This window comes from Oncorhynchus mykiss, chromosome 13 (assembly GCF_057628025.1).
Source record: "Oncorhynchus mykiss isolate SJ-2025 chromosome 13, ASM5762802v1, whole genome shotgun sequence".
Taxonomy (NCBI): Eukaryota; Metazoa; Chordata; class Actinopteri; order Salmoniformes; family Salmonidae; genus Oncorhynchus; species Oncorhynchus mykiss.
Window position 1 is genome coordinate 50,845,387 of NC_143034.1, and position 15,175 is coordinate 50,860,561.

The 15,175-nt window shown below is 42.6% G+C and overlaps 1 long non-coding RNA gene across 1 annotated transcript; it reads right to left on the bottom strand.

Moving 5' to 3' along the window:
- Nucleotides 1-3,945: 3,945 nt before the first annotated feature.
- LOC110487540 (uncharacterized) lies at nt 3,946-4,974 on the bottom strand. The gene is made up of 3 exons (XR_002468283.3): nt 4,889-4,974; nt 4,457-4,508; nt 3,946-4,034 (listed from the first exon to the last, which is right to left on the bottom strand). It is a non-coding gene; the product is annotated as an uncharacterized LOC110487540 (long non-coding RNA).
- Between the last annotated feature and the right edge of the window lie 10,201 nt (nt 4,975-15,175).

A 15,175-nucleotide genomic window follows, 5' to 3' on the forward strand; every position in this document is an offset into this window, starting at 1 on the left:
CCCTCATCCTCCACATACAACACCCGTTCTGCCAGTCACATTCTGTTAAAGGTCCCCAAAGCACACACATCCCTGGGTCGCTCCTCTTTTCAGTTCGCTGTAGCTAGCGACTGGAACGAGCTGCAACAAACACTCAAACTGGACAGTTTTATCTCAATCTCTTCATTCAAAGACTCAATCATGGACACTCTTACTGACAGTTGTGGCTGCTTTGTGTGATGTATTGTTGTCTCTAGCTTCTTGCCCATTGTGCTGTTGTCTGTGCCCAATAATGTTTGTACCATGTTTTCTGCTGTTACCATGTTGTGTTGCTACCATGTAGCAATATGTGTATGCGAGTGAGTGTGTGTGGTATCGACCTTGGTAGCCAATGCAACGTGTAGGTTGATGACGTCACAGTGCAATAGCCAGAGTCCTGTTCTTTTCTTCCTGGTTGTGATTAAACGTACTCTCTCTCCCTCCCTCCTATCTGCTGATGACTACAGTATGTAGGTCATAGCTGGTATGCAGCATCCTGCCCATAGTCACGCAGCACACCGAGGACACTTAAGGAGAAAAGGACAGGAAGGAAGTAACTAACCAAGCTATTACAGAACCCAGCAGGGAGTCTGTGGAATTTTCGATTGCATTGACACCCAGACAGAAGGTGGCCTTGGTTTGTGCTGCTGTGATCTGTGACCTGCCAACAGGAGAGCAACTTCTCTGACAGGATCTGAATGTAAACACACACGCACACACATACATACACTGATGCACGTACGCTCACAGATACACACGCAGGCACCCATCACACTCACACATACACAGGTCCCATGGGAGGTGACAGCGGGAGTGTGCAAGAGCCTGAGGACATGCCAGCCGCTGGAGCCTCGTCCTGAGCTGGCATCGTTTGCTGCAATGCGGAGAGGAGGGAGAGAAAGAGAGAGAGTGAGGAAGAGAGGAAGAGAATAGAGAGAGGGGCATAAACTCCCTCACACACAAGCACATTAATTCTGCTTCAAGAGCTCCTTGACCCCCCCCCCCCCCCCAACCCACTACAAACCACCTCTCTTATCCAGGGTGAAAATTAGCAAAGACGGCCCTTTCACCTGAATTATTAAAGTCATGCAGCTTTAAAGAACAACTTTTCTTTTTTATTTTCATTCAAGATGGAGCCCTCCTGTTTTCTTCCTTTTCTCAAAGGATGAAGATGAAGCAAGAAGACAGACAAGGATGGATACGCTGACAGAGCTGAGATTCTACATTGCCGTTTTTGAGTTTAGAGGTTTTTGACAGCTGAAACTATTTTATGTGATAATGCCGCTACTAAATACTGATCCTTAAGAACTTCTTCTATCAGAATGGAAGGCTCCCTTTTTTATTTGTTCATTCTGCCTTTCTGAAGGTTAGTTTTTCATCTTTCAGACTGCCTCCACTGTAGGCTCCATATCTAATTCACAACCAAAACAAAATAACCCTAGAGGAAGTGTTCACTGTAAAAGTAATGAGACTTCTAAATGCATCATATTCTTTCTTTCATCAACTTCACATTATGAAGGAAAAGGCCACACAACCTAGCAGGGGCAGATTGGCCATCTGGCAATTCTGGCAAATGCCAGATGGGCTAGACAATTTTTGGGGGCTGGTCGAAGTTGACACACCAAAATATTTTTTTGGTATATAAAAATAAAGCAATGAAAATGTGACATGGCCTGCAACCTTTTAAGAAAAATGTTTAAGGTTTTTGTGCAATTTCTCTATTATACTACTCTGTAATGAGCCTTTGGCTGATCAGTGGGTAACAGCCGGCTCCCCACATTCAAAATCAAACGCTGCATAATAATAATAATTAACACTAAGGGTAGGTGTTGATTCAGGGGAACATGTTAGTCTGGAGCCCTGTAATAGTAATTAACACTAAGGGTAGGTGTTGATTCAGGGGAACATGTTAGTCTGGAGCCCTGTAATAGTAATGAACAGTAAGGGTAGGTGTTGATTCAGGGGAACATGTTAGTCTGGAGCCCTGTAATAGTAATTAACAGTAAGGGTAGGTGTTGATTCAGGGGGACATGTTAGTCTGGAGCCCTGTAATAGTAATTAACACTAAGGGTAGGTGTTGATTCAGGGGAACATGTTAGTCTGGAGCCCTGTAATAGTAATTAACAGTAAGGGTAGGTGTTGATTCAGGGGAACATATGATAGGCACACATTTGCAAGATACTGTAGCCTAAGTCTTTTGCTTGGCTTTAAAACATTTACGGCTTCCGTAAACGACCCCACATCCATGATCTCCAGCACCAAACCAGTGTCTACATATGTGAAAACTGTTTGTTTCTGTGATCCGTGATTAAAAAAGATAAGAAGAAAGCTCCTAAAAAAATGCTTCTCTGTGACATCACTCTGATCTGTTCCACCTGTTATTGTGATTGTCTCCACCTCCTCCAGATGTCGTTTATTTTCACCAGTGTATTTATCCCTGTGTTTCCTGTCTCTCTGTGCCAGTTTGTCTGTATGTTTTCAAGTCAACCAGCGTGTTTTTCCCCCATGCTCCTGTTTTCTATTATCTTTTTCTAGTCTTCCTGGTTTTAACCTTTGCCTGCTTTTTTTCTGGACTCCGTACCCACCTGACCCTCTGCTTGCCCTGACATCGAGCCTGTCTGCAACTTTGTACCTCTTGGACTCAGAATCTGGTTTTGACCTTTTGCCAGTCCACGCCCATTCTCTTGACTACTCCTTTTGGATATAATTAAACAACTAAGACTCTAACTATCTGCCTCCTGTGTCTGCATCTGGGTCTTGCCTTGTGCCCTTATAATCACAGGGTAGGATTAAAAGTTTAAAAAAATGTGATTTTCAAATCCTGCCACGAGTTTCTAGCCAAAGGGAGGGTATTTTTTTGCTCCCCACATCACTGTGAATCTCATAGTGTTTGAAAATCACTGTTCTTAAAATGTTGTAACTTTTGATGATGTCATCAGGTAGAACCTTTTAACTTTATATGTTTTCCTACAAAACGTGGATATGTGCCGTTTCACATATGTAGACACTGGTATTGTGCTGGAGATAATGAAAATGAGATTGAAAAGTGGTGGAATAGCCCTTTAAGCAGACAGACAGACAGACCGAGAACAAAAAGCACAGTGACAGCAGAGAAAATACTGAGAGAGACAGGCAGCACAACAGGGAGGCAAACAAAATGGCTAGAACAGAGGCACAGTTATAGTGGTGAGTTGTATCTCCAGTGGGGCTTTTACATATTGTATTTGTTTTAAACATGAGCTTGTTAAAAAAGAGGAGAAGGACCATCTCTCGCCAGTCACTGGTACAGAAATAGTTGAGAAATGCTGCACTGCACTGAAGATCCCTTTTGGGTTCCAGGTAGAACCCTCTGTGGAAAGGAGTGAGTTGGCAGTGGGCACAGTGATGTGGGCTGGCACGGATAAAATGCCAGGGCCTAATTTTTGTCCCAGTCCGCCCATGCAATGTAGCAGGAGATGAATTAAGCTTTATTTAACTCATAAATGTGACTAGGCAGATGAAGGATTTGTAATAAAGCAACATTAAACTTTCTTTTTTGGAAGTAAAGCAGGCAAGAGACAAGTTTGTCCTTTATCTAACTTCTATTCATATGATCCGGATGACCAGGTGCTTTCGCTCTCTGAGGCTGAAGTGAGGAAAACTCTCAACCAGATGGCATCCCTGGCCGCGTCCTCAGAGTGTGTGCTGACCAGCATGCTAACGTCTTCTCGGACATCTTCAACCTGTCTCTCTCCCAGGCTGTTGTCCCCACCTGCTTTAAGGATGCCACCATCGTCTGGATCCTGGACTTCCTGATGGGCAGACCACCACCGGCTGTGAGCATTGGTAACAACACCTCCTCCACACTGACTCTTAACACAGGGGGCCCCCAGGGGTGTGTCCTCAGTCCTCTGCTGTACTCCCTGTTCACCCACGACTGTGTGGCTTTGCACGACACCAACTCCACCATCAAGTGTGCCGATGACACCACAGTTGTAGGCCTGATAGGGAACATGCTCCGATCCACATCAACGAGACTGCAGTAGAGAGAGTCACAAGTTAGGTTCCTCAGTTTTTACATCACCGAGGACTTCTCATGGACCAACAACACCACTACTCTTATCAAGAGGGCACAACAGTGTCTCTACTTCCTTTCAAAAAACTATTGCTGCTCCATCGAGAGCGTCTGGATCGGTTGCATGACAGCCTGGTACGGTAATTGCTCCGTCCATGACCGCAAGGCTCTCTAGATGGTGGTGAAGACGGCCCAGTACACACATACACACATTCATGCTACCCACAAATCACAACTGATGTTACCAGACTCTTAATACTGCTCATTTTATACACTGCCTCCATCCCCCCTTCCTAATACACATGTAAATATTGAACTCTAAATGGTACCTTTCTGTATTCTACTTATACTAAATTGTTTATTCTATTCCACTGAGCCATTTACTTTATGTTCATATTCTTATCTTGTATTTGTTGCTGCATTGTCGAGAAGGAACCTGCAAGTAAGAATTTCGTTAGACAATATATACCATGCGTATCCCGTATATACGACTGTTACAACTTGAAACATATTTAATACACTCATAGATTAAAGGGTTCCAAAAGGGCTCTGCGGCTGTCCCCATAGGAAAACCCTTTTTGGTTCCAGGTTGAACTCTTTTGGGTTCTATGTGGAACCCTCTGTGGAAAAGGTTCTACAATTAACACCAAAGGGTTCTACCTGTAATCAAAAGGGTTCTACATGGAACCAAAAGGGTTTCTCCTATGGGGAAAGCCAGATAACCCTTTTTGGTCCTAGATAGCATCTTTTTTTCTAAGAGTGTAGGTTGATGCCACAATATTGAAATGGCATGGCTTTGGTTGGCAGGGTTTGAACCTCAGGTCTAAGGTTGATGACGTGTAACGGCTGTTGGAAGGAGAGGACCAAGGTGCAGAGTGGTACGTGTTCATCCTTTTATTAATGGAACTAAACACTGATTAACAAAACAAAGAGAACTAACAAAACAGAAACAGTTCTGTCTGGTGCAGACACAACACTACCCACAAACACGCAGTGGGAAAAAGCTACCTAAGTATGGTTCTCAATCAGAGACAACGATAGACAGCTGCCTCTGATTGACAACCACACGGCCAAACAACAAAGAAATACAAAACATAGAAAATTAACATAGAATGCCCACCCTATTCACACCCTGGCCTAACCAAAATAGAGAATAAAAGCCTCTCTATGGCAGGGCGTGACATGACGTCACAGTGCGATGCTAACTTGACCATCCACTACATACTCTAAGGACCCACAGCAGCAGGTCATCTCTGGCCAGGTTAAACTGCACAACCCCAGAGGAAGGGTCTTGTGAATGACCTAACAAGATTAGGACCATCTGATCCTCTTGAGAAAAGTCTTCCTTCGACGTGACCCACAACTTAATCTCTGTGACGTCACTCGCAACGTGGTGACACCAGTGTTGACGGGATCAATCCCGTTCAGTTTCCGTTTTTTTGGGATGGAAGTCCAGAGCTGAGCCACAGCCCTTACAATAAAATATGTCACATTTGTGAAATCACATTTTCACTTGTGAAATCGCTGTTTTCACATGTCGAGCTTAAATTTCATATATTAAACCATATTTTCACATCTATTACATTTAGAGTTCACATGTTAAAACCCCCTTTTCACAGGATATATATTTTTTTATACCTCACGTGAATTGTAGTTGCGGTTATCGGATATGCAGTTTTACATGTGAAAAACTTTCTCACTTGAGGATCTCACGTTCACATGTGGAATTTGCAGTTTCACATGTAAGAAAACTCCACGTGTCAAAACCTTGGTCTAATGGTCAAGGTGTTGGCTTGTCCTGTGGAAGACCCAGGTTCTAATCCTGGCAGTGACAAAAACACATGTGAACATCTTGGTCTAATGGTCAAGGTGTTGGCTTGTCCTGTAGAAGACCCAGGTTCTAATCCTGGCAGTGACAAAAACACATGTGAACATCTTGGTCTAATGGTCAAGGTGTTGGCTTGTCCTGTGGAAGACCCAGGTTCTAATCCTGGCAGTGACAAAAACACGTGAAATTGTGAAATGTTGGGAAACCATGTGTCTGAGTCATGTGAAAAATCCATGTGAAACTTCACGTGTCTGAAAACCAAGTGTCATGTCTCACTGGTCTATTTGTCCCATGTGATTTTTTTTCACATGCTCTTCTCACGTTTTTTCTTGTGTTTTTTTTTTTTAATCGAGAGTTCCACTTGCTGTTTGTATACAGTATTTTGATGTCTACTAATCTCTCTGATATAAATGTTTTGGTAAAATCGTCAGTTATCCTTTCATATAGAAGCCTAATGCTGAGACAGTGACACTGATAAGTTACGCCTCCGGCTGCAAGATTTGTGTCTCCAGAAGAATTCATGTTCGTGTCTTTCTATGCTTAACAAACAATTGACATTGTTGCTTGCTGGAGTAGAGGCTCTTTTTGTGTGTGGGTGGATGTGTGTGTGGGATGGGAAACTGTGTCAAGGTTGCAGCCATTAGCTCATGTGGCATTCTGTTTTGAAAGTGCTAGCAGGAGATAAGTCTATACATTTTTACTACCATCCTCCCCTCTCTCTCCAGTCAGCCACTGTACAGACAGCAACGGCAACCGAAGCCAAGTGAAGCCTATTGAATTATCAACTTGGCTGTCATGGGCTGCGGGCTACGGCAGGATCATTATTTTTATTGTCGGCGGCTGAGGCAGCACTTACTGTAACAGATGGGACAATTATTTGTCAAGCTCCATTAAATATTAATGGGTGGGGGTTGAATATTGGAGGTGGAGAGACATTGTCTGCAGTTTAGCCTTATTGCTACAGTACGTGCCCCAGACTCCACCATCTCATCTCAGAAACCCAACCTCAGGCTGAGCAGTTGGCATCTGTTTTTTCTAGTAACATTGTAACCTCCTCCACTAACTTACACACACACACCCACACCCACACTGCCCACACTGTCCACCCTTTCCTGCATACGTTAGCATGTACAGTACACCTACTCATTCAAGGTTTCTTTTTATGTTCTACATTGGCTGTGTAAGGGTTATTTGACCAAGAAAGAGAGTGATGGGGTGCTGCATCAGATGACCTGGCCTCCACAATCACCCGACCTCAACCCAATTGAGATGGTTTGGCATGAGTTGGACCGGCAGAGTGAAGGAAAAGCAGCCAACAAGCGCTCAGCATATGTGGGAACTCCTTCAAGAATGTTGGAAAAGCATTCCAGGTGAAGCTGGTTGAGGGAATGCCAAGATTGTGCAAAGCTGTCATCAAGGCAAAGGGTGGCAACTTTGAAGAGTCTTATATCTAAAATATATTTTGATTTGTTTAACACTTTTTTGGTTACTACATGATTCCATATGTGTTATTTCATAGTTTTGATGACTTCACTATTATTCTACAATGTAGAACATAGTAAAAATAAAGAAAAATCCTTGAATGAGTAGGTGTGTCCAAACTTTTGACTGGTACTGTACATGTATACACACACACACACACACACACACACACACACACTACAACACAAGGACACACACACACACAATGTTATTCCCTACATTTCACAGTTGTTCTAGGTTTAATAGAGTTATTGTGAACCCAAACAGAAAAAAAGAAGAGAGAGAAAAATAAAGAATTGATTCTGTCTTTAGAGACTGTAGACAGAGATTGGACAAGGCCGTTCAAATCTCTTTTTGACTGCAGGTGGAGGAAACCCTATCTGTAGTCTGAAAGCAAAACAATGGGTCTCTTCTTGAAGCAGTGAGCTCAGAGGGAGCCCAGCCAAGACAGAGTCTGTTCCACAGGAATAGACCTTGGCAGAGCCACACAGGTCATCTGCTGTACAACAGACTGACACGTAGACAACTGGGGCCCTGAAGTTCTCTATACAGTCACTATAACACTTATCTACTGTACAAGCAGACTTACACGTAGACAACTGGGCCCTTACAACAACAAAAAAGTGACATTTGGCATTTCACATGTGGCTGTTTTCACATTGAGCTTAAATTTCACATTTGAAACCATATTTTCACATGTATTAAATTCAGAGTTCACATGTTCAAGTTAACTCAAGTTGACTTTTTGTAATTTATATGAAATTTTTCACATGATTTGTTCATACATGTGTGTTTATACTGTACACGTGTCCGAAAACCACATGAAGTCCTCTGTACAGTCCCTATAACACATAATTTCCTCGTCGCCATATCAAGTGCACAGACAGCATGTTTGTGTACATAGGCTACAGGTAGTATGTGCATGCGAGGATGTGCTGTACGTTCTTGTGCCAATTGTAGTGAATATATGTTTATGAAGTGTGTGCGCGCGTGCTTGCAGGCATGTGCGTACGTGTGTGTGGATCAAGGTAGATCAGACAGAACATAGGGTTTTGTATTGCATGACGCATACATAGTACCACTCACGTGTAACACATGCAGTGGTCTCAACTGCGAAGCTGTAATGGACCTTAATGGCCCTTGGAACAGACACATGTAAACACACATCTCGTGATGCTCAGACATTGAGCCACATGTCACGCTCTGGGCAAACATATCACGTTAAGTGCATACAGTAATCCTCACACAGTAATCTTCACTCAATCATCTGTGATACTATCCCCATGCCTAAGAATTTGTTTATTCAACAACATCTAGAGTGCGGATGTGGGCATCGTTCTCCATGCACCGTTTGCATCAAGGATTTATGTAGACACACGCACATGCACACCACCCACTCACACATGCAGGTCCCAGAACCACAACAGACTTTTCCCATGGTGCGTCTGTTCCTGATCTGTCATATCACTACAAGTCATAGGCCGCTTTGCTGGCTCACCCACTCACAATCCAGTCTCTCACAGAGAGTGCTACAGGCTGGAGGATCTGCCCGGTAACAATGCCATGACTGTACCCAGCGGGCCATGCAAGAGGCAGCCTCTGCTGCCCTAACATAAGCCTGTCGTGCCTCTCCTCTCAGCATCACGCTAGTGAGCAGGCAGGCAGGCAGAGGAGCCTGCTCTCTGTGGGTGAGTCACAGACAGTCAAGCCATCACGACACAGCGAGAGGAGGGTGACGCTAGTCTGTTTATTGAGTAGCACAATGTAGAATGGGATGAGAGATGAGTGTCTCAGAAGTGCAAACAAACCTGACTTACATACAGCACAGTGGTTATGTCTTCCCAGTGGGTGAATGGGACTGCAATGCCTTGTGGTTCATGAAATGGCTAGCCTTTTAGGGCTCTACAAATTATTTAGTGCAGCATTAATATGGAACTTAGCATACCCGTAATATACCCACAGCACATGCCTGCACATGCAAGTGTAGTAACAAGCCAAATTAGGTGAAATGTTGCATGTAGATATCATAGTGATTCTGTAATAACTGTCCAAGTTGGTTTAATCCGAGTAGATGTAGCCAGTTACTAAATATAATTTTGTTTCTCAGAGGAGAGCAAAATTATGCCAACTTTAATCCACAGATGACATATTTCATCCATTTATTGGGCATAATTAGCATTAGATGATTAGCATTAGATCAGGAATGGTTATCTCCCTAAAGCCAGGAAAAAGATTTCTGGAAAAAATATATACAAATTGGATGAAGCCTGTAATGGGCCTGGCACTCATATTACTGGGGGAAATGAGTTTAACCCATTAAATAACCAATTAAATAATCCATTAAATAACCCATTAAATAACCCATTAACCTCCAGATCTGTGCTCACCAGTGTTATGTTTAGATAAGAGCTTTGTGGCTATGAATGAGATCAGAATTTCTCTCTGTGGATGAGTAATAAGCCCATGTCAGGGGATACTGCTCTGCCCTCTTCTTGTGGTATAAATAGCCAGTTGGGATACAACATAGTTGGCTCTGTGATGTTGAAATGTCCTCTTTTCAATGTTATACTAGCTGATCAGTATAAACCCCAGGGGGTCAAAGAGCCACGAGATTAGGCTGGGACTCGGGTCAGTTGAGCCACAGTCAACCTGCAGACCGTAAACTAGCCTTTAGTGTGTAACCTGTCGGTCAGATTAGAGCAGACCTCCTTTGTGAGAATGTAAATTATTGTCTCATCTTGGCGACTGCCACAGTGGAGGGATTGGGACCAGTGTGGAAAGCGAGGTGCTAAGAGTGTTGTGGGGGACAGACATGAGACAAAACTTTCTTTTATCAGCGGGATTTGGCCCAGATTTAGCCACCACTGTGGTGGATACTGTGAGAATCTCCAACACACGGACAATTGGCACGCTTTCAAAGGCGCATCTTTAAAAAACAAAGGCGCTGTTGGTATTATTGAATTGATTGATGTGATCCAGTGAGCCGCTGAGTTGTTGTGAGGGGAGATACAGTTATGCACAGGGATGATCCCAGTCCTACACAAACCTAGCAGATGAGAATGTCATACATAGAGTATAGGCCTACTCCCTCTGATTTCTGTGATATTCTAGAATGTTTTGCGGTTTGGCCTCTGAATAATAGAGGCAATTTGGAGGGAACATGGCATTCATAGCGTGTTTGAGTGCTACTTCTTACTCTCTCTTACACATTATAGCCTATTGCAGTCATGCCTATGGCCCACTTGTAAAAAGCCTAAGTTTAGCTAAGATATCTGATGCAACATCATTAAAGAATCTGTCACTGAATCTATATAATTGTGGTATTTTTTAGCAAAAATGTAAGATGTACTGTTCTCTTCTATTTTCCTCATACACTGTAGGCTCCTTCTCACACAAGTAAATGCAACAACGCATAAGTGTAACGCTCGTCGAAATGGGTAGACCAAGGCACAGCGTGATTTGGGTTCATCATCACTTATTTAAATGTGAACCAGCAACAAAACAATAAAGAGAAACAAACAAACGAAGGTACAGCGTTGTAGGGCTCAAAAGCAACAATACAAAACAAGATCCCACAAACAATAGGTGGGAAAAGGCTACCTAAATATGATCCCCAATCAGAGACAACGATAGACAGCTGCCTCTGATTGGGAACCATACCAGGCCAACATAGAAATACAAAAACTAGACTACACATAGAAATAATAAACTAGAACACCCCTCAGTCATGCCCTGACCTACTCCACCATAGAAAATAAAGGCTTTCTATGGTCAGGACGTGACAATAAGCCTATAGGCCTACAGCGCATAACATTAAAGAGACAGAACGATGAAAACCGTTGACCATCAAATTCAAGGGTCTAAAAACATGCAAACACACTTTTCATTAGTAGGTAGTCGGGTCACCAAGGAATTGGCTGCAATGCAAAGCCAACCTTATCATGTCCAATTGCGCGCCATGAGAGAACACAACCGGCAGAATGCCTCTAGATCTACTCTGTGGGGAAGAAGGAAAAACAGCTGCTAAGATCACATTGGCCCCTGAGCTTACTGTATATAGACCCAGTTTTCTCCATGTGGTTATTGTACAGGATTTATTCTGTAATTAATCTGCCTTACAGGTGATTAAAGGCCCAGGGCAGACAGAATTCAGTTGTTCCTGTGTTTTATATCATATTGTACAACAGCTGATGAAACTAACACTGTAAAAGTGTGAAAATATTGGATCAGTGTTATTTCCTGATAGATGCTGATTGAAAATACAAATCTACACAGGACCTTCTAATCACCAGGTTTACTGTATGCCCTCGGCGGAGTTTGGGCTATCACCATGCAGTAAATTAGTTACTAGACCAACAACAAAGAGAGTTCCAAACCTCTCTGTCAATAACAGTTACTTTTCAGTTTTCACCTTCCCACTCAGACCACTCCCATACAGTCCTAACTAAATTTTTGCTTGAGAAATCATGTTTTGCTAAAAAGCTATTTTTTGCACATTTTAAGGAAATCTAATACGGTAGCTAGGTTTCCATCCAATTTGTGTCAGATTTTAATGTGAATATTCTAAAATCTGCATAAAACAATATGTGCATATTCCAACCAGAGATGCGTTTCCATCAAACTGACTTGTGCGGATAAAAGGCTGCATGTGATGATGTAGTGCACATAAAAATAACTTTTGTGGTTAAATTCCCATGTAGCAAATAACAAATACAAGTTAAATGGGTTTCCATCGCATTTTCAACTCTACTGATGATTTTGTCACAAACAACGGTTGCATTATATAGCAAATGTGCCCACTCTGGTCTTGGCACACGTGCCCAAGTCAACACCTCGCAAATACAGTGCTGGTAGGCTACCTATATTACATTATGAGATTATTATGGATAAGAGCAATATTATTTGTATTTGTCAAACGGCAGCCAAGCATCGATCATCATGTCACCAGAATAAGACCCTCAATATTTATAGGAAAGGAGCATCAAGATCACCATGCACTTTCACCACCCTGTGAAGAATTTTATCTGTAGCCGAATGAGCTATATGCTTTTCCGAGTCGTAATGGGAGGACCACACAACACATCATTGCATCACTCCAAGTTTACTTTGATATGATGGTTATTATATTAATATTTGCGCATAAAGGCATTTCCACCGCCCTTTCTCGCATATTTAATTTTACCGACACAAAAATATCCCACTATCTCGAAACAAACAAATTGTCTGTAGTCATTTATAAATTTGTACCGGCATTTCATGTTTCCATCAGCTGGGTGGTGACTTTTTCCATGCATCAGGTAATTCATCTGCATGAAATGGTTGGATGGAAACGTGGATAGTAAGGTACTTAATTGTTACCCAGAAATAATTTGATATTGATATAAAATACGTCTGCATTGGGCCTTTACGAATTCCGTTCACGGGTGCTCAAGTTAAAGGGTAGCTAAGCTATAATTATATCCTGTGAGTTGTGGGCAGGGCACGGCCCATTATTGTAGCGTGAATGACAACGTATTAGCATACTCAACGGGAGACTTTTCATTTTCCCTCTGATTGTTTGATAGTAATTATGGCTTGCTTTATCGACTGCAACAACTGCTCAATCATAGTAAAGATGAAGTATCGCATCACCCACGCCCCAATGTCTATTGAGATGTTGTTTGTGTAATGTTGTTGATACAAGAGCAGGGAGAATAGCATGGGAGGAGAGTGTGCTGTTCATGCATTACAAACCATCAGTGTTATTCTAGATGAGCTCAGTGTTAAGACCGCTGTTCCCTTCTTCTTTATCAGTGTTTCTACTTTGCTCTCCAATATTTCACTTCAATTTTTTGGATATCACTGAAAGAGCCCATTGTACAAATCAGTCGGCCATAAAAATGCATCTACCTTGCATAGTCCTTCTAGACAAGACTTCTCGTCTCAATATCGTCTTCTTACAGCAATGTAGTACTGCAGAATAGCCAGTGTACAGTATCTTTCAATCTATCTTAGACTCAGGTTACATATTGGACACAATGTTGTCTGTCGGCACTTGACTTATATAACTAACTATAACTGTACAGTACAGGGCCCAGGGCGAGGGTTACTGACTCCTCGCTCTTTGCACAGTATCAGTTCTGTTCCTGCAATACGATGTGCAGTGGCACGTGGGCTGCCTCTCTCTCTTTCTTTCCATCTCTCCATCTCTCTCACTCTGCCTCATTCTTCCTTGCTCTCTCACATAACTGTGGAGCCATGCCTGTGTTTGAAGCGATAAGCCCAGGTCACTCACACACACACACAACACAGAGAGGTTGGTCTTCCCATTAGTGATGCTGGCCTCATTGTGTCCACACAAAGAACATGCCCTGGGCTCTCCCTCCGTGGAACAGATCAGCTGCCTCTCTTAAGTCCTTTATTAATGGAATCGCAATCTCTCCATCAGCACCGAGCCCTCCGTTTATGTAACCACAATACTGGAAATCCAGTCCCAGATAACCACATGAGTACAGGGCATGGTGGGGATCATCAGATGTACATACTGGTGCCATGCGACCCTTTATCTGTAGTGCTAGTGGAGTTTGCCAGGTATGGTCAGAGTCTTAGTGATCACCAGTGAAACAGCAAACGTTTTGGTTTCATTGTATTTTACAGTTAGTCCGCTACAACTGATCAATGTCTTGATGCTATGTGCCTAGAATACATCAAATAAGTGGATCGGCTGGGTACACTCAAGGAGGGGTTGGGATTGGAAACACTGCCTTACTGTAGATATACTGACATATACTGTAGCTACAGTTGAAGTCGGAAGTTTACATATACTGAGGTTAAGAAACTATAGTTTTGGCAAGTCGGTTAGGACATCTACTTTGTGCATGACAAGTCAATTTTCCAACAATTGTTTACAGACAGATTATTTAACCTATAATTCACTGTATCACAATTCCAGTAGGTCAGAAGTTTACATACATTAAGTTGACTGTGCTTTTAAACAGCTTGGAAAATTCCAGAAAATGGTGTCATGCCTTTAGAAGCTTCTGATAGGCTAATTGACATCATTTGAGTCAATTGGAGGTGTACCTGTGAATGTATTTTAAAGCCTACCTTCAAACTCAGTGCTTCTTTGCTTGACATCATGGGAAAATCAAAAGAAATCAGCCAAGATATCAGAAAAAGAATTGTAGACCTCCACAAGTCTGGTTCATCCTTGGGAGCAATTTCCAAATGCCTCAAGGTACCACGTTCATCTGTACAAACAATAGTACACAAGTATAAACACCATGGGACCACGTAGCCATCATACCGCTCAGGAAGGAGACGCATTCAGTCTCCTAGAGATGAACGTACTTTGGTGAGAAAAGTGTGAATCAATCCCAGAACCACAGCAAAGGACCTTGTGAAGATGCTGGAGGAAACAGTTACAAAAGTATCTATATCCACAGTAAAATGAGTCCTATATCGGCATAACCTGAAAGGCCGCTCAGCAAGGAAGAAGTCACTGCTCCAAAATCGCCATAGAAAAGCCAGACTGCGGTTTGCAACTGCAGATGGGGACAAAGATCGCACTTTTTGGAGAATGTCCTCTGGTCTGATGAAACAAAAATAGAACTGTTTGGCCATAATGACCATCGTTATGTTTGGAGGAAAAAGGGGGAGACTTGCGAGCCGAAGAACACCATTCCAACCGTGAAGCACGGGGGTGGCAGCATCATCTTGTGGGGGTGCTTTGCTGCAGGAGGGACTGGTCTACTTCACAATATAGATGGCATCACGAGGAAGGAACATTATGTGGATATATTGAAGCAACATCT